Source organism: Belonocnema kinseyi, chromosome 1 (assembly GCF_010883055.1).
Source record: "Belonocnema kinseyi isolate 2016_QV_RU_SX_M_011 chromosome 1, B_treatae_v1, whole genome shotgun sequence".
NCBI classification, from domain to species: domain Eukaryota; kingdom Metazoa; phylum Arthropoda; class Insecta; order Hymenoptera; family Cynipidae; genus Belonocnema; species Belonocnema kinseyi.
In genome coordinates, this window is record NC_046657.1 from 52,791,687 (window position 1) to 52,800,639 (window position 8,953).

An 8,953-nucleotide genomic window follows, 5' to 3' on the forward strand; every position below is an offset into this window, starting at 1 on the left:
CTTAGACAAATAAAATTAGACAAAGGTAAATTAAGATGAGTTTGGACAACCTGCAATTTAACTATCTCCTGACGTTAATAGAACCCAATCTCCCGCAGTGCTGACCACCGATGCATTGCTAAAAATGATATTGACAAGAATGAGTGGACTGGAAAATAAAATGAGTGACGGAAGTCGCTATCCAAAACCTATCCAAAGTACACCCGGTCGAATTAATAAACCCGAGCCGTCCGGCCATTTAAACTTACCACCCATCGGAGCACTTTAAAGTAGGAATAACGGAAAGCACGAATTTGGAAAATTTTAAGCTTTTATTGATTCCATCCCGGTTAAAGATATAATAAGAACAGCAGGAAACTTGAATACGAAAGACGACATAGGAGATAACGACTTCATAAAGTCGATAAAACGCGCACGATTCAATGCGACAACCCCAGTTTTCTTCTGCACTATATTTGAACTGAACGAATTGGAGGTCACGCCAAAAGAGCAAATAGACAGGTTCTAATAAATAATTTCGAGGACTTATATTTGGCTTTAAAATCAAATCTAAGCGAAACCACTTCAGTAGAGTTCTGGACGCGCTAATTGATACAATGCTATATAAACGTCCCCTTCGGGCTTAGGTTTTTGAGCTAGAAAATGTAGAGAAATTTGGGCATCAGTCAAAAATGTGAAATTTATAATAATATATTTTTAATCTTGAAAGCTTTGAATTTGGCTTTATTTTATTTATCTTCTTGTCTTTTTCAAATGAAAAACCGTCCATTTCTACCAAGAGTAATCAAGCCAAAAAACTATAAAAACTGTATTGTGCTAACTCTTGGGCACTCTGATTGATTAATTTTTTTTAATTGTTGCTACACAGGAAACGAAAGAAGACATGAAAATTACAACTGAATCAGGAGCACATGAAGTTGGCACTTTTTTGCATTTAAAATAACATATTCAAAGTAACAACTCTAAATGGCCTTTATGCAGATAGCATTATCATGTCTTTAAATATTTTTTGATGATTATTGGTGCATATTGTTACAGGAGGGTCCAATAGAAAATAAAAAATTCTATAAATGAATAATTTCACAAGTAAGTAAATGGTACTTTAAATGTCTGTTTCGCAAACGTAAAATCATAAATTCCCATAAAACTTTTATTTCACTAACTATCAGAGGAGCCCTTCCATCATGTTTCCAGATAGTTGACCCAGGCACGGACCAGGATACTTTTGACATTTTTGATGGTGAAAATTAAGTAGTAGTGTTTCATCTTGATAGACGACTTGCACGTGAAAAAACTGAAGCTAAACAAAATATGTATATCAAAATTAGAACTGACTGCCTTCGTCGATCATAGGTTTGAGGTCAGTAACACAGTAACAGCCCTTTTTGTTAGGTCTGCTTTTCTCAAAGCATAAAAGCAGGATTTATATTAGAGGATAGAGCTCGATAGAGCCGTTTAAAATTCTAACAAGAAAGGACAGATCTAGGCAGGTCAGTCGGAGAGCAAGTGAGGGGATGTTAGACAATAATTCAAAGGATAAATAATTGTGGAAACATTTATTAATAGGTGTGCCAGCCCTTACATCCAATTGTCTAAGACAGCTTTGTTGTGCTTTTTTAAGATTATAGGAGCTAGAATAAGTAGAGGGTGACCAAATAACAGAGCCGAATTCAAGAAAAGGCCGAAATAAAGAAATATGTAGATATCTACATGTGATAGGATCAGTAAAATTAGTGGAATTTATGTTAATAAATCCTAAGATTTGGTACGCCTTATTAGTGCAATTAGTTAAGTGTTTAGAAAAATTGAGCGACAATGCGAACGTAATGCCCAACTCAACAACCCATGAACTTTTTTCATAGGCTATCAATAAATTTCATAATCTTAGTTAAATGTAGTGCTTTTACGACAAAATGTAATTATTTAACATTTGTCAAAATTTAAAGCTGAAAAGTTCTCAAGAGACTATTGGGCAACCTCATTTGAATCCTGTCAAATTTAATAGCGTCATCAAGGTTGGTGATCTTTGAGAAGCAAAAGCATCGTCTGCAAAACATAAAGCTTTGCAGAATTTGAGTCTCCGACGTAAGTGATTAATATAAATATTCAATAGTAATGGGCCAAGATGGGACCCCGGAGGTTCACCAAATGGAACTTTAAATTTTTCAGATAAGGCCCCTTTTACTGATACAAATTGGCTCTTATCAATTAAGTAGCTTTCTATCCAGTCAAAAATCGAGCATAGATAGCTATGAAAGATACGCAAATTTTGTATAAGTGATTTACCAGGAAGAAATACATGCTGTTGTTCAGCAATGAAACTTCTATCTTTGAATTATAGATATTTGTTAAAAATTTTCTCAAAGATTTTAAGTATTGAATTCAATATTAAAATAGGCCTATACTTTGATACATAATTCTACAAACTAACCTTAAAAGCAGCAGTGGGATCCCTAATCTCATCTGGGATAGCCAACTTCTTTATAAAACATCTAGAAACTGAAATCTTTAATCAATTAATTACATCCTAATATTTAGTTCACCGTAAATCTTGAAAAAACGAAAAAGTGCCTTAACACTGAGCTGTCTCGATAAAAGACAAAAATAAATTACAAAAGGAATTAAAAAACGGTAAACAAATTCCAGGGTAGGCGAAATGTGTTAAGCCCAGGTGATTAGTTTTGCTGACCGCGAGAATTTTATACGTCAAACACGTAAATTACGTATGAATTCAGAAATTTCTGGTGGGCACTTCTCCTTGATCCAAGAGTATATAAAATCTCTTGTTCTTGTGGAAAAGTCTATATTGAAGAAACTGGAAGAGCGGTCGGCCAATGTATAGAAGAGCATAAGTATGAAGCCGGTCTAGAACATTTCACGCAGTTAGCACTAGGTAAACATCGTATCAAAACGAAACATAACATTTTATTTCACAAAACAACTTTCATTGCAAAACACGCAATATTTTCCCAAGAAAAATATACAGAAGCAATGAAAATCTCAGAACATTCTAATAAAAATGATAGGGTAAACGGATATTATACCAATCGAATTTCACTTTGTGTCCTCCTGGATTAAAAAAGGCACTATAATTGACACTATAACAAGGCATTATAAGGCACTATAATTGACTTTTTTGGCGGGTGAAAGACTAAGAGAGTTAGTCAAAGATACAAGGGTCATGAGGGGTCCTGAATGCAATACTGATCACTACCTTTTGATCTGAAAAATTAACTTGGTCCGGAGATGGAGAAAAAGAGAACCAAGAAAACAAAACAAACGTGAATCAAAATTGAAGACCTACATAAACCGGACGTGCGAATAGATTTCCAAAATAAGATAATCGAAAGCGTAGATAGGGCAACATGGGAGGGCCGTATCAAAAACAAAGATATAGAGGGCGCCTGGACAAAGTTACGGGATATCGTTGTTCGATGTAGTTCAAAGTGTGTGGTACCGCAGTTGTAGGAAGAATGTATGTCGATGCATGGTGCAATCATGAAATTCAGGCTGTGAGAAAGTCAGTGTCACTGGAGTTAGGGATATAGTTAAGAACTTGAAAAACGGTAAGGCTGTCGGGGTAGAAGGTATTATCGCTGAAATGCTTAAACACGGTGGCGAGTGCATACCACATAGACTGTGCGAATTGATAAATTTATGTTTCCCGATGGGAGACGTCCCAGACGATTGGAAAAAAGCGATTATCGTACCAATATTCAAACGAAAGTGAGATAAAAGCGACTGCAATAATTACGGAGGGATCAGCTTATTACGTAACGTAAGTAAAATTGACTGAAAACTAGTTAATCGTAGGGTAATTAAAATAACAGAAGCAAAGATTTGGGAAGTCGAAAGTGGGTTTATGCTGGGAAGCTCATGTACGGATCACATATTTAGCTTAACCCTCTACCGCCCACAGTGACATATATGTAACGTTTGGAAGACTTGAGTTTTTGTAAATATGACTTTGAGACGAACAACAATTTTTAACGGAAGGATTTACATGAAAGTCAGGAAGGTAATGAGCTAGAATTTTAGTTTTGTATGCACTCCACCATAGGAATAATATGCCTAAATATCTCAAAATTCAGAAAAAAAAGAAAGTTTTAAGGGCGGTAGGCGGTTAAGTCAAATAACAGAAAAAACTTTCAGAGTAGAAAGAAAAGTTTACTGTCTATTGGTTCACCTAGAAAGAACTTTTGACAAGGTAGACAGAAGTAAACTTTGGGAAGTCCTGAAAGAGTATGGAGTCAATGGATGGCTCCTACAAGCTATAAAAACAATATATACGGGTGGCAAAGCAAGTGTAAGGGTGTATAGGTAATTCAATGACTGTTTTGATATTATTCAAGGAGTTAAACAAGGGTGCGTTATGTCTTCATGGTTATTTATATTATTTATGGATAAGTGTTTCAGAAAGGCTCTTTTCGACAAAGATGGTGTGGATCTCGAAACAGTAAGGGTACGTGGGTTGGTTTTCGCAGATGATAAGGTTGTCATGGCAGAGTCAATCTAGGTCTTACAAAGAATTTTGAATAAACTAGATACAAGCACGAAGAGCATGGGCCTCAAAATTAAAGCAAATAAAACAAAAAATATGGTGTTCGAAGGAAATAGTGAGAAAACACTTTGCAATATTTTATTAAATGATGAGAGAATTGAACAAGTTGATAAGTCCGTATACCTTCGTAACTTATTTACTAGGGACGGGAAGATAGATGAGGTATTAGATAGACGCATAAACGAAGGTAAGAATGTTATTGGTAGAGCAGGACTCCTCATCAGAAGTAAAAATATATCAAATAAAGATCCCAACTCTGATGGACAAAGTAGGTAACAAGATAACTTTACAAGACTGTGGTGCAGAAGAGACGCTAGTAGATACATGTGAAAGAAATCGGTTAAGATGGTTCGGGTATGTTGAGAAAATGTCAAATGAATTACTAGCAAAGCATGTGTATCAAGGAAAAGTAAATGGCAGCGTAACTAGAGGTAGACCGTGGTAAGAATGGTTAGAATGTGTGAATGAGACCCTAGTTAGAAGAAACATAAGAAGTCACAGAAACACGAGAGCCTGCATGAAAAAATGCATGGACATAAAAGAGGCTAGAGAAATATGCCAGTACACGAAAGTATGGCGGCAAATAGTTGATAAAAAGAGTGTCAGTTGAGTGAATGAGGCCTGAAACAAAAAACAAAAGACCTTGGCAACTAATGGCCACAATTGGGGAACCTTAAATAACGGCTCTGTGAGGATCTTCACTTGGGGTGATTGCTAGCGAGATTGCTCATCAACCTGGGCCACATTACTCCTTTCCCAACCGAGTGAGTCACACCTACCCCGAAAGGGAAATGGCTTAATGGTGTAATAAATGTATAAATATATATAATTAAAAATTTGTCATAAGAACAACCGCAGGATTTCGCCGGGAACGGGTGATAATCTGGAAAATTGCACCCTCCTTCAGCGAAGTCGCGGTAAAACTTCAGTCACAACCACGTCTCACGACCGCGAGATAGGTGGTTACAGTCATATTGGCATATTGTTGACACGCAGGGATGCTTTTTAGGCCATTAGCAAGTGAAAGCTTGGCAGCTCCAAGAGCGCCGATGATAAGGACGATCAATTCAACAGAATATTCCGAGTACAATCGTTGCAACTCCCTTATAAGGTCTCGATACCTCTCTTTCTTGTCATTCTCCTTGGTTATGATGCATTTGTCAGCTGTTGCCGAAAATTCGATAACAAACATGGTTCGTTTCTCGATGTCAAGAAGAACCATGTCAGGTCTCGAGCGAGCAACAGAAACAATTGTCGAGAATATAAAGTTCCAGTATATGCGGCACTTCCCATTCTCGACAATTGACTCAATTTCCCTAGGAGCATTTAGAGGAGCGATATTAAGGTTAATGCCGTAGGAGTGACAGAGATGGTCATAAAGCACTCTTAGCGCCGCATTTTACCTTTGAATGTAAGTCGTTCCCGCGTGAGTTGGACAACTAGATAGTATGTGATCTAAATGCTCGGAGTGTGCATGACACGCCCTCCAGCTATCATCGGGAATGTCTTGGCTCAAAATGTAGCGACGGTATGTTAAGGTGGAAATGACACCGTCTTGGCATGCAAAAATGAAACCCTCCGTACCAGACTTCAATCCGGGCGATTTAAGGAAAGCAAACGTTAGCTCACAAGACATTGACTGATCCTTCACATTTATGTGGAGGATACCGTGCATCCTCTTATCAAGGAGCTGTTCACGAAAGTTTTTCTCTTGTGCTTTCTTAATCCGGGCTTTCAGAAGTGAGTACTCGAGATACATAAGATTTTATGCATTTTGCTCACCCCTAATACTGAAGTCAATTCCGAGTGTTTCGGCAGGCTCCTCCGCTGCTTTGTACAGAAACGCTCCTTTGCCTACTTCTTCGTGATTCCTGACCATTTTGAGCAGAGTGTCTCTTCCATTGGCAACTCTATGTGCTGTACCCTACATAATCCTGTTGTGAAGACATTCAAGACTCAATATTCCGCGACCCCCTTGACGGCGTGAGATGTACAGTTTCGGAACGGAAGACTTAAGATGCATCCTTTTGTTCATGTACATAACCTTTCTTGTCCCGATATCAAGAGATCTGAGCTCGTTTTTCGTCCATGGAACTACTTCAAATGAATAGAGTAGTACCGGGACGGCAAGCATGTCCGTTGCATATACTTTGTTCCTCGCCGACAGTTCGGAAGACCAAATCTGTCGGATAAGACGTTTGTGTCTGCTTCTGAGAGTATCCTTTATAGATGTCACATCCTGAATGCGGCTCTGGGGCACGTCCAGGTATGTGTAAGCCTCTCCAGGGCAAAGGTGTCATATAGCGCTTCTATCAACGTGCTCAGGATCTTTAGGGATGCCATTAAGTTTTCCTCGCTTCAAATAAACCTTGGCCCAATTGTCTAACCCAAATTCCATTCCAATTTCCTTATTATATCGTTCGACAATCCCCAGAGGTAGATGCAGTTGCTTTCTGTTTTTAGCATAGATCTTAAGATCGTCCATATAAAATACATGAGTGACCATGTACTTTCGATCTGCAGGTTTGCCGCACAAGTACCCGTCGGAATGGCGAAGTGCTAGAGCTATTGGCAATAATGTAAAGCAAAAGACGAATGGGCTCATGGTGTTTTCCAAAGCGGCATCAATCTCTCTATGCAAACAACTATTTGCGGATGAACCTTTAAGATTTCCAAAAGACAGATGATAAGTATATGAGATGTCGAATCGGAAGCTTTCCGATAATCAATCCAGGCCATCGATAGGTCACGCTGGTAGAATGCTGCGTCTTTGCAGACACATCTATCGATGAGCAGGTTCTCCCGACATCCGGCTACGCCTTTCGTGGAGCCTCGTTATTCATACATTTCTTGCCACACGGGTTTAATTGCCCGAACAATCCTATCATTTAGGATAGCTGTGAATATCTTATAAAGCGTGTTCAGACAAGTTATTGGCCTATAATTCTTCGGGTGAGCTAAGTTGCCTATTTTCGGCAGAAGTATTGTGCGCCCTTCCACCAACCACTCTGGAATCGGCTCTTTCCACTTCAAATATAAGGTGAAAATACGGGCTAAATGCTGATGGGTTGAAGAAAACTTCTTCCGCCAGAAGGTTTTGATACAATCTGGTCCCGGGGCGGAATAGTTCTTTATCCCTCTTAATACTTTTTTCACCTCCTCGGTGGTGATGGGTGGGCATTCTTTATCAGGTGTTATGAGGGCAACACATAACTCCTTGAAATTATTTATATTTGCTGAGACTTCGTCCAGTCTATGCTGAACTTCGTAGACTTCTCTCCAAAATACTTCGACCTCCTCTTTTGGGTGGGTTTTCGACAGTGACTGGAGGGTCTTGGGAGAGTCGAGATGGGTCAGAGAGAAATGTCGACTTTCTCTGACCCACCTCTCCTTCCGCTCTAGACTTCTCTTAGCGTCAGATAGTATCCGTATTCTCTCAAGTATATGCTGCCTGATGGTCAGCAGCTTTGACTTGTTAAGTGTATGATAACGGGTCCGGAGTTCGCGCGCGAACTTTCCAACCTTGGCGGTAAAATTCCTGCCAGATGTGATGTAGTCAATCACACACTGAATGCGCGACGCGTACTGTCTTGCCCAGCCTATCTTTATTGCAAGTTGATGCATTTGGCTTTTGGTCTTATGATCAGCCGTTGGTTTTGTTTTACAGTTCGCATCGGCCAAAGCTCTTACTGCATTATACACCCAATAATTGATAGCCCAGAGTTCGGATTCTCCGTAAAAATTTCCACGAAGCTCGTCATCCATTTCAGCCAGATCTTTAGGCTTGAAAGAAACCTTGGTGTTGATGTTTTTCCGGGTCGTAAGGCATCGCTCTTCATCTTTTGGATGCCTTCCCGCGGTTGGTTTTAGTGTCACCTCTCTTTCTCTGTTGCCGGCTTGTTCTAGCTGTGGTAAATTAGGCGTTCCGCTTACATAGCCTCTTTTACGGAGTAGTTCAGCATGGTTTCGCAGACGTTGCTGCGAAAAGTGCGATATCTCCGGGTGTTTCTCGCACCACAAAGCATGCAGCCGTGCCTTGTCCACCCAAAGGTCGCGAGATCCCGCCGATCCATCGCATTGAATCCATTTTCATTGGCTCCCCCAGCTCTAGATTGGTCGAAATTTTTGGCCGAGCCAATGTCGGGAGCCCTGCGCGTTCTGTTGTTTTGAACCGCACTTACTACAACTATGTTTGGTGTTGTCATTGTTGCTCCCACGAGAAACTAGGGAAAGGGGTTCGTTCATCCTTGTAGAGCCCCGCATGCAAGGATAAGGCTGCGTACTCTGAGAGCTCGCCCGGTGTCCTAGAGTCACCGTTCTAGACACCTCACGCAGGTGCCAATTAGCTTTCGGCATGGTTTTTGCGGTAAAATTTCAGCCACAACCACGTCT